Genomic DNA, 11,580 nt, shown 5'->3' with positions numbered 1-11,580 from the left:
GTGAGTGAGCGGCCGCCGCAGAGCTGCAGGTGGGCGGAGGGCTCCGGAGCGGTCCGCGCTGCCCGGGCATTTCCCAGGCGGGGCCGGAGGGGAGGCGGAGGGGCCGGGCTGGGCTGGGCTGGGGGGCTGCGGGGAGCCCGGGGGACCGGAGGAGGGAAGTTGCGCCGCTTCCCAAAGTCAACCGGGAGCCGCTTTTTCTCCGGGAGGGTCTCGAAAAGGGGGGGGGGTTGTGTCCCCTCCACACACACACAGACACACAACCACACAAGTGAGAGAGAGAGAGACAGAGACACACAGTCAAACACAAACAGAGTGACAGCCAAACACACACACAAAGACACACACACACACACAAAAAGAGAGAAAGACAGGTACACACAGCTTCACACACATATACACAAAGACACACTCAGAAAGAGAGAGACACACAGTTACACAAACACAGAGTGACAGCCCCCCCCACACACACACAGACAGAGAGACAAACAGAGACACACAGACTCACAAACACACATACACACAAAGAGAGAGATTCCCACACACAGACACACAAACACACAGTGTGAGAGAGAGACGATACACACAGTCACACAAACAGAGTGACAGCCAAACACACACACATCGACACACACACACACACAAAAAGAGAGAGAAAGACAGAGACACACAGGTACACACAGCTTCACACACATTACACAAAGACACACTCAGAAAGAGAGAGGTACACAGTTACACAAATACAGAGTGACAGCCCCCCCCCACACACACACAGACAGAGAGAAAAACAGAGACACACAGACTCACAAACACACACATACACACAAAGAGAGAGATTCCCACACACAGACACACAAACACACAGTGTGAGAGAGAGAGAGACGATACACACAGTCACACAAACAGAGTGACAGCCAAACACACACACATCGACACACAGACACACACAAAAAGAGAGAAAGACAGGTACACACAGCTTCACACACATATACACAAAGACACACTCAGAAAGAGAGAGACACACAGTTACACAAACACAGAGTGACAGCCACACACACACACACACACAGAGCGAGAGAAACAGAAACACACAGACTCACAAACACACACACACACAAAGAGAGATTCCCACAGACAAACAGTGAATGAGAGAGAGACAGATACACACAGTCACACAAACAGAGTGACAGCCAAATATACACACATCGACACACACACACACACACAAAGAGAGAAAGACAGAGACACACAGGTACACATAGATTCACACACACAAAGACACACTCAGAGAGAGACACACAGTTACACAAACACAGAGTGACAGCCACACACACACACACACACACACACACAGAGCGAGAAACAGAGACACACACTCACAAACACACACACACACACACACACACACGAAGAGAGAGATTCCCACACACAGACACACACACACACACACTCCGCCTTCGCTGCAACACTTGCCTTGCCCGGAGCCGCCCGGTCTCCTGCTTGGGCGGGTGGGTTGGACTAGATGACCTCCAAGGTCCCTTCCTCCAACTCTGTTAATCCTTGGCAGGAGCCCCTCCTGGGCTCTCCGGGCTCCCTCCCCTCCCCGCCCGCCGCCTTCCCTGCTGGCCAGCGGGACTCTGGCGCCGGTCCTGCAGGAGGAGGAACTCGATCCGCCCCGCTTGGCCCAGGACCCCTTTGGCCTCGCCCTTCCCTCGGACCAGGGAAGCCCCCCTCTCGGTTCCGCTCCGGAGTTTGCTTGAAGGAAGGCTCCCCGTGCTCTGAAATTGGGGGAGAAAACTGGGTGCAAGCAATTAGGGGAGGGGGTCGGTCCGCAAGGCAGCCTTATTTGGGGCAGGGGGCTTGGTTAGGGTCTTGGAAGCCTTCCCCGCCTGCCCTTTCATTCATGCTCAGCTTCCCTGCTGCTTTTTAAATTTGAATTAACTCATTTTACGCTTTTCATATCTTACTCTTTCCTGCCCAGAGTCCCTCTGCCAGGAGTTGAACTGTTTTTAAATAAACCACCAATCTGTTGCTAAGCGAGACAGTTGTTAAGTGAGTTTTGTCCCCATTTTACGACCTTGCTCACCACGGTTGTTAAGTGAATTTCTGCCATTGTTAAGCTAGAAATCAGGCCGTTAAGTGAATCCGGCTTCCCCCTTGACTTTGCTTGTCAGAGAGTCGCAAAAGGGGGATCGTGTAACCCTGGGACACTGCGACTGTCATAAATACGAGTCAGTTGCCAAGCGTCAGAATTTTGATCACGTGACCAAGCGGACGCTGCAACAGTCGTTAAGTGTGAAAAATGGTCCTGACTCTGAGTCACTTTTTTTCAATGCCGTTGTAACTTCGGACGGTCACTAAACAAATAGTTGTAAGTCTTGCCTGCATTCTGATGATACCCAGTGATGTGTTTCTGCTCCTGACCAATTCAGGAATTCCCTCTTATTGTCTTATCCCGGGATTTGGAGCAGGGGTGAAATGCTCCTGGTTCGGACCGGATCGCCCGATCCAGTAGCGATGGAGGCGGGTGGTTCCAAGAACCGGTAGCAAAAATCCCTATTTCCCCCCCCCCCACATGCCCAGCTGCGCCATGCAATCATCAGAGGCTTTTTTTTTTACTTTTAAAAGCATTTTTTCTACAACCTCTTGGGCCAAAAAAAAATGCTTTTAAAAGTAAAAAAAAAAAAGCCTCTGATGATCGCTCGGCTCAGCTGGGATCGTCAGAGGCTTTAAAAGAAAAAAAGCCTCTGCTGATCAGGCAATTCAGCTTGGATCATCAGAGGTATTTAAAAGAAAAACAACCCTTTTTTTCTTTTAAATGCCTCTGACGATCCAAGCTGAGTTGCCTAATCGTCAGAGGCATTTAAAAGAAAAAAAGCCTCTGCCGATCAGGCAACTCAGCTGGGATCGTCAGAGCCTTTTGAATGCATTTTTTTTACAACCTCTTCGCCGAAGAGGTTGTAGAAAAAATGGTTTTATAAGTAAAGTAAAGTAAAAAAAAAAAATGGCCCTGCCCACCCAGTCACATTACTCCCCCCGCCCCCCCCACCAAGCCACGCTCACAGAACCGGTAGTAACAAATTTTAGATTTCACCACTAGTTTGGAGGCTGTGAGGATCTGGATGGGCTTCAGATAAAGGTTGATGGCTTTGGGTTTGAGGCCTTTTCATTCTAGGACTTTGCAATCTTTGGGGCCGGCCGGGGTTGCAGTGCCCCAAAGAGTCCCACTGTATAATCCTGACCAGGTGTGTCAAACTCAAGGCCCACGGGCCAGATCCGGCCGACGGGGTGCTTAAATCTGGCCCACAGGGCCGGCCTGGAAATATCAAAGGATCGGCCCGCGGTGCCTCTGCTGGCCAAAATGGGCTGTGGGCGGGTGCATGTCGCCCGTTTTCAGCCTTTAAAGCCTCCTGCAGCACTCTGCCGGCCAAAAATGGGCCACACGGAGGCCTTGTGAGGCCCCTGCGCGGCCCATTTTCGGCCTCCCTGGCCTCGCCAAGGCCCATTTTTGGCCAGCAGAGTGCTGCCGGAGGCTGAAGAGGCCGAAAACAGGCCTCACAGGAACCACGCAGGGCTTCCGCGCGGCCCATTTTTGTCCAGCAGAGTGCTGCTGGAGGCGTTTGTCCCGTCTCCCTTCCCCGCTCCCCTCCCCTCCGCCGGCCTACGGAGGAGTAATCCAGTTTGACACCCCTGTCCTAGCCTTACATCTCCTGCCTGAGGAGCAGGTATAGCAGTCACGGCCAGGAGCGCTTTGTCTTGGGTTCCAGTTGTGCTCAATTCCTGGATCTGGGGAATATTTTACTATTCATTGTTTATTAAATTTGTCCGCCACTCATCTCGTCGCAGGGCCCGTCACACATGCTTTGGTCCTTTCCAGATTGGACTACTGTAATGCACTCTACATGGGGCTGCCCTTGAAGGGTATCCAGAAGCATCAGCTGATGCAGAAGGCCGTGGCACAGGCAGTTATATGTATTTATGGCAGCGGTTTGTTCTCCGAGGGGCCAGCCAGGAGTGGGATTTGGGGGTTCTCCCGAACCCCTGCGAACCCCCAGCAGCCCACCCCTGGGTTAATTTTATATAAAGTGGAGAGTCAGCAGGTGGACTGGGAGGTGGGCAAAACGGGCATTGCCCAGGCCCCATCGGATCTGCAAAGTTATGAGCGGCTCTCGTTGTGCTTGCAAAGCTCATCTCGCCTTGCAGTTTGCGTTATTTTCATACCAAAAATAAATTTTAAAAAGGAATTAAAGCTCGTCTTGCACAACATGATTTTTCTTCATGCGAGACCAGGCTACTTCCTCCAATCGTGCAACTCCGCACCCAAACATTTGACTCCTGTCTTCTGTCGGGAGTTCGGAAGATTGCAAGGAAAGGGGGGCTGAATTTTCCAGCGGTGTCTCTTCCGTGCGTGGAACACAGGATGGGCCCCACGGTTTTCCAGGACGGAAAGAGAGCAGTGGACTTAATTGTCCCATCAAAAAAAAAAAATCAAAATAAAAAAAGACTCTGGTCGTTGAAGGAGGAAATGAAACTATTCTGAATTCTGCTCAGATTGGGTGAAGGCTAGGGTTAAGGAGCCAGTTCCTTCTTCCCTCAAAATCCTTCAAAGAGCATCTCTGGGGTCTTTGGTGCTCCCTGAGTTTGGTGGTTTTCCTGCAGACATTTCATGACCTACGTAGGTAACAATATCAGGGCTTGGAGGGAGTGGAGTGTGTGGGAAGGAAGAGGAGGAGGGGGAGCTGTGAACTCCTAGGTCCGTGATGGCAAACCTATGGCACACATGTCACAGGTGGCACGCGGAGCCATATCAGTGGGCACACGAGCATTGCCCTAGCTCAGCCCCAACGCGCATGGGCGCACCGGCCAGCTGATTTTCAGGCCATCCGGGCCCACTGGAAGTCAGGAAACGAGCCGTTTCCAGCCTCTGAAGGGCCTCCTGGGGAGTGGGGAAAGCCATTTTCACCCTCCCCAGGCTCCAAAGGCTTTCTAGAAGGAAGACAGGGGTGTCAAACTGGATTACCAGTTTAACTGGTAATTAACTGATTAACTGATCCGTTTGGGGGTACACTGGTATAATTTTAAATCATTTTTTAATTGGGTTACTGATTTTAATTTGGTATTGTATTGTGATTTGTATTGATGTTGTCATTTTGTAAGCCGCCTTGAGTCCCTAGGGAGAAAGGCGGCATATAAATCGCAATAAATAAATAAATAAATAAATAAATAAATTACTTCTAGGGCTGGATCAGCATTGTAGTTCTCCTCCGTAGGCCGGTGAGGGGAGGGGAGCGGGGAGGGAGACGGGACAGACACCTGTTTTCGGCCTCTTTAGCCTCCGGCAGCACTCTGCAGGCCAAAAATGGGCCTTGGCAAGGTCAGGGAGGCTGAAAATGGGCTGCGCAGGGGCCTCACAAGGCCTCCGTGTGGCCCATTTTTGGCTGGCAGAGTGCTGCCGGAGGCTGTAAAGGCCGAAAACTGGCGACATGCACCTGCCCACACCCCATTTTGGCCAGCAGAGGCCCTGCGGGCCGATCCTTTGATATTTCCAGGCCTTTGGAGCCTGGGGAGGGCAAAAAACGGGCCTACTGGGCCCACCAGTAACCTTTTTGCAGTAGTGTGCCAGAAGAAGGGGGAGAACGGGGGGGGGTCGCGTGCGCATGAGCAGGGGGACATTAAATTATGGGTGTGGGCACTCACGCACGTGACCCCCCACCAGGGCCAGATTTAGATGAAAAGAGGCCCTAGGCTATTCCACTTATGAGGCCCTTTCACCTATAGTGAAAGTGTAATTTTAATTTTGCTAACAATTTGAATGTAGGCCCCTCTTGATCTTGAGGCCCTAGGCTGAAGCCTAGTTAGCCTATAGGAAAATCCGGCCCTGCCCCCCGCGCTCCCCCCGCTTTTGGCACACAATGGCAAAAAGGTTAGCCACCACTCTCCTAGGTGCTCCTGGTCTTGGTTGTTTTCTTGGAGACGCTTCATGGCCTAACTTGGTAACATCATCAGTGTAGAAGGGAGCGGGGGGTGTGGGGAGGAAGAGGACTGGGGGGTCCTTGGTGTTCTCTGAGCTTGCTTATTTTCTCTGCAGACATTTTATGACACAATTAGGTAACATCATCACTACCAGGAAGGGTGGGGTGTGCTGCCTGTCTATATATAGAGTAGCCTGCCCTGCAATTTCGGTGGGAGTGTGGTCTTCTCGTTGGCAGTTCGTTGATTGGAGTATTGATTGTTTGCCTGGAACCAACAGAAGAGAAAATCTGTAGCTCTGATTTGAAATGAGGGTCCTTGTTGCTCTCTGAGCTGGGCTGTTTTCTTGCACACATCTCATGACCCAGCTAAGCTACATCATCAGTGCTAGAAAGGAGTGGGGTTATTTTTATATACTAGTGGCTTGCCTTGTGGGTGTTGGTGGGAGGGGTTCCTTGATTAAGTTGTTGTTTGCTGTTAGATTGTTTGAGTTGGCAATTCCTTAACAGGGCTGTTGTTTACTGCTTGATTATTGACATAGTATTAATTTAGTGTTAATCTCTGCTTACCTAATTGGGTAATAAAATGTCTGCAACAAAACACCCAAGCTGAAAGAGTGTTGTGACCTAGGCTTACTGAATCATTAAAACACACGAGTAGTCCAAAAAACCTCTTATTGCAACAGCTGTGAATTACGTTCATTCACAGCTGAGTCCCAAATTAGTTGCAAAAAGTCCTTCGGTAGAAGTCCTTTGGGATCGTCACCAACCTTTATCTCCCTTGACACTCTGCCAAAGACCTACTTGGCAAAGCCACACAGAGTCCAGAATCAAAGAGAGATGCCAACTGGGAACAGAATTAACAACGTTGTTTTCCTGCAAAGAGCCCATGTGCCTTTGCGCCTCTTTTAAGCCTTATGGGAGGGGCCAATCATGTCCAAGCCTTACTCCTGAGTCACCCCTTTTGTTTTAACTGTTCTTGCCTTCTGGCAGCTTTGCACATGCACACACTAGGAACAAGCTCTTCCTGTTCCTCTGCGTCACTGCTGTCCAACTCTGGAGGCCCCGGAATCCACACATAACTCCCAGAAGGCCCTGGCCCCATCTCTGCCTCCGACGCAGAGCCCTCATCCGGGCCTTCCCAGACTCCAGGACTGGCCTATGTTCCTCCCCAGCCTCCTCACTGCCGCAGGCTGCTGGTGGTCTGACTGCCTCCCCCCGCCCATCTGTCTGCCTGTCTTCCCCCCACCAGTCTGACTGCCTATCTATCTATCTATCTATCTATCTATCTATCTATCTATCTATCTATCTATCTATCTATCTATCTATCTATCTATCTTAATATTAAACCAATAATCGGGCAGTAACAATGCTAATAGGGCAAGCCACTAATATATAAGCAGAGAGGAAACCCTCCTCCTCCTAACCTTGATGATGTTACCTAGTTTGGGTCATGAAACGTCTTCCAGAAAACAACCAAGCTCAGAGAGCACCAAGGACTTCCCAGTTCAACTCTGAGCTACAACGATTCTCTTTTATTGGTGTCTGTCTGTCTGCCTGACTGCCCCCCCCCCCCCGCTCTCTCGTGCGTGGGATGGCATGCCGTTCCCTGCAGATTCTTGTCTCGGTCTAATTAGCTGTCCCAAGTGCTCAAGGACTGTAATGTGTTTTAATAGCTGGGCTGCGTGGCCGAGACGCCTTTTAATCTGCCTGCCTGCCGTTTCCCCCCAGCTCTGTAATTGTTGAGGGGCTGCAAGAACAAAATGAGCAGATGCGCGATCTTAGGGCTGCAATTACGCTCCTTGATTCAGGGGGTTGGCATGTGGGGGGGGCTCTTCTGTGTGGGATCCTGTCTGAGGTCTGATGAAGATTCAGCCAGACCGGTAGAAAATGGAGTGGGAGGGGGGGAGGCAGTTGGCACTAGAAGGGTCTCTGCGATGTTCAATTTGTGCATTTAAGACAGCCCCCCCCCCGGTCAGTGGGTGCTCAAAACCCCAATTAGCAAACGTAGGATTGGTCTCCCAGCAGCCCCAACCCAACTGCCTGTTTGCGGCTGTCATTAACTGAATGCAGCGGTCATTAAACGAGTGTGGAGGTTGTTAAACAAATACCCGAAGAGTGGAGGGTTTTTTTGCTGGAAACTGAATGCAAATGCTTGAAATTACAGTAGTCCTCATATAACGGCTGGTCCTCGCTTAATGACTGGTCAAAGTTACGACAGATCTCCCCAGAGCTATTTATGACCTGTTTTGAAGTTCTGATGGCTGGGTCCCTCCCCTGTGGTCACATGATTGCCTTTTGGGTGCTTGGCTAAAAGCCAATGCATAGGCATCTTCTCAACTAATGGTCAGCACCTGTTTGGATTTAGATAAGGGTCAACGGCACTCAAGGGAAAGTTGGACTGGTTTGTGTTTGTTAGCTTGTTTGTGGCTACATAGGGATTCTGGGCTAGTGCCTTTTTTGACTCTGCCTTCCCTTCTCCTACAGCTTTATGGTAAGGTTATAGTAACAGACTCTTGCAAAATCTGAAAGTCCATGAGAATATAGAATGATAGAGCTGGAAGTGACCTCAAAACTATTCTTATAGGGGGGATGAGGTGGAGGCTCTTCTGGACTAGTGCAATGGAAGACACCTGGTTCTAAATGTTAACAAAACAAACGAGATCATTGCAGATTTTAGAAAGAGCAGGCATGGTCATACTCTACTCAGTATCAAGGATGCAGCTGTAGAGGTGGCCAACAGTATTAAGTATCCGGGGGTGCAGATAACTTAAGAATCTGAACTGGTCTCTCCACCCATCATCCTTAGGGAAGCGTGCAAACCAGCGTCTGCATTTCCTGCGTCGGATGAGCAGAGCACATCTTTCTCCTTCTATCCTGGTCACTTTTTACAGAGGCACGATCGAGAGCGCTTTAAGAAACCACATCCCTGTTTGGTTTGGTGGCCGCAGTGCTTCAGAGAGAAAGTCCCTACAGAGAGTGGTGAGGACAGTGGAGAAGATTATAGGAAGCTCGGTTCCCTTTATTCAGGATACTGCTTACAGGGGATATGTGCATAGAGCTCGAAGCATTGTTAGAGACCCCACACACCCACTCCACGGTCTGTTTCTGTTGCTCCCTTCTGGGAGGAGGTTTTGAAGGATTTCTAACAGGACTGCCAGATTCTATAACAGCTTTGTTCCCTAGCCCATCCATCTGGTAAACTTGCAGTATTCGTTTTTCTCGCCATAAACATATATACATCCGAACTAGACTGTTGTTTCTCTGTGTCATAGAATATATGTGGGTATAGGGCAGGGGTCAGCAACCTGCAGCTCTGGAGCCGCATGTGGCTCTTTCACCCCTCTGCTGCGGCTCCTTGTCACTCAAAATATGTGTCACAACCGCCAATGTATGACACCCACTGGAGCTTTTCAACCTTCAGTAGGTCAGCCATGGATAAATCCAAGAAAAGAAAAGTTTCAGAAGAAAACAGAGCGTTTCATTCAACTACATTTGCTAGTTTTGTGGCCACTCGAGAAATAGTCAGGCACGGGAAGGGTTTTGTGGCTCCCGGTGTTTCCTTTTCTGTGGGAAACGGGTCCAAATGGCTCTTTGAGTATTTAAGGTTGCAAACCCCTGGTATAGGCATAATTATTTGTTTCTTTGTTTATTTATGTATTTATATATTTATTTTGTCATATTCATGTCGTGTATATTGGAGGTGGTGACTCTTTCAGACCTGCATGCAACGAAATTTCATTTTAATGTATGCCAGTTAGTGTTCATTCAAAGTGACAATAAAGTTATTCTAAATCTATTCTAGTCCAATCTCCTGATCAAACAGGAGACCTTATACCAGGGATCCTCAGCCCCTGGTTATGGCCTGGTCCTGGGCTGTGGCGTGTTGGGAACCAAGCCGCAAAGCTTCATTCGTGCAAGCAGTGTGCGCATGCATGAAACCATCCCCTCCCCCCCATTGTGGTCCGCCAGCAGCCTGTGGAGCTGGCAGCGGAGTCGGACAGTGAGGAGGCTGGGGAGGAACATGGGCCAGTTCTGGAGTCTGGGGAAGGCTCGGATGAGGGCATTGTGTTGGAGGCAGAGATGGGGCCAGGGCCCTCTGGGAGTTATGCGCGGACTCCAGAGCCTCCAGAGTTGGACATCAGAGATGCAGAGGAACAGGGGGAGCCTGTGCCCAGTACACGCATGCACAGAGCTGCCAGAAGGCAAGAACAGTTGAAACAAAAGGGGCGACTCAGGAGTAAGGCCTGGAGATGATTGGCCCCTAAAAAAGAGGAGCAAAGGCACGTGGGCCCTTTACAGGAAAGCAACGTTGTTGATTCTGTTCCCAGTCGGCATCTCTGTTTGATTCTGGACTCCGTGGGGCTTTGCCAAGTAGGTCTTCGGCAGCGTGTCAAGGGAGATAAAGGTTGGTGATGATCCCAAAGGACTTCTCCCAAAGGACTTTTTGCAACTAATTGGGACTCAGCTGTGAATGAACGTAATTCACAGCTTTTGCATTAAAAGAGGTTTTTGGGACTACTCGTGTGTTTTAATGATTCAGGAAGCCTAGGTGACAATACCTCCTGCCTCCACCACAGCTGCCAATATGCGTAGCTGGAAAAGTTGGGGATCTCTGCTGTATACCATCCTGGTTAAATGTTGTCCATCTATTTTTGAAAAGCTCCATGGATGGAGCATGCACAACTCTGGGAGGCAAGCTATTCCATGGATCAATTGTTCTCACGGTCAGGAAATTTCTCCTCCCAGGTTGGCTCTCTCTTTCATAAACTTCCATCCATTACTTCTTGTCCTGCCCTCAGGTGCTTTGGAGAAGAAGTCAATCCCCTTTCCCCTATGACAACACCTCAGATATAGGAAGGCTGCTATCATGTCACCCCTAGTCCTTCTCTGTGACATACCTAGCTTCCTGAAATGCTCATCGTATGATTTAGCCTCCATACCAAACTTCCCATCACCACGCTTAATGGATGGAAACTAATCAAGGAGAGAAGCAACCTGGAATTAAGGAGAAACTTCCTAACAGTGAGGACAATTAGCCAGTGGAACAGCTTGCCACCAGAAGTTGTGGGTGCTCCATCACTGGGGAAGTTTCAGTGCTTGAGAAGAGGGTTGGACTAGAAGACCTCCAAGGTCCCTTCCAACTCTGTCATTCTGTTAATCAGTGGCTTTCCTCCAGAAATTGTAGGTGCCTCCATCACTGGAGGTTTCTAAGAAGAGACTGGACAGCCACTTGTATGAAATGAATAGGGTCTCCTGCTTGAGTAGGGGGTTGGACTAGAAGACCTCCAAGATCCCTTCCAGCTCAATTCTATTCTATCCAGGGGTGGGTTCTAAATTTTTTTACTACCGGTTCTGTGGGCGTGGCTTATTTTGTGGGTGTGGCTTGGAGGTCATGTGACTAGGTGGGCGTGGCTAGCTGGTCAGAGTCATTTCTGGAAGGTCCTTGCACTTACGACCAGTCCTCGCACTTACGACCCGACTTGTTTGCTTTTAACACTGATCAGCTGTAGGATGGCCCTTTGGAGCCCCTCGGCAAGAGTTTAAACAGTTTTTTTCCCTCTAGTCATCAGCTGGGACTCAGGAGGCAGCAATAGATTGGGGGTGGGACCAA

General features: G+C 49.8%; 1 protein-coding gene across 2 annotated transcripts in view; it reads left to right on the top strand.

Annotated features, from left to right (window-relative positions):
- The window catches only part of LOC117658275 (alpha-galactosidase MYORG), a 37,862-nt gene that overhangs the window by 1,191 nt on the left and 25,091 nt on the right, over window positions 1–11,580 (top strand). The window lies entirely within an intron of this gene.

This window comes from Pantherophis guttatus, chromosome 2 (genome assembly GCF_059756535.1).
Source record: "Pantherophis guttatus breed Tessera chromosome 2, ASM5975653v1, whole genome shotgun sequence".
NCBI lineage: Eukaryota > Metazoa > Chordata > Lepidosauria > Squamata > Colubridae > Pantherophis > Pantherophis guttatus.
Note: the sequence above shows the minus strand (reverse complement) of the source record. Positions and strands in the feature narration are given on the sequence as shown.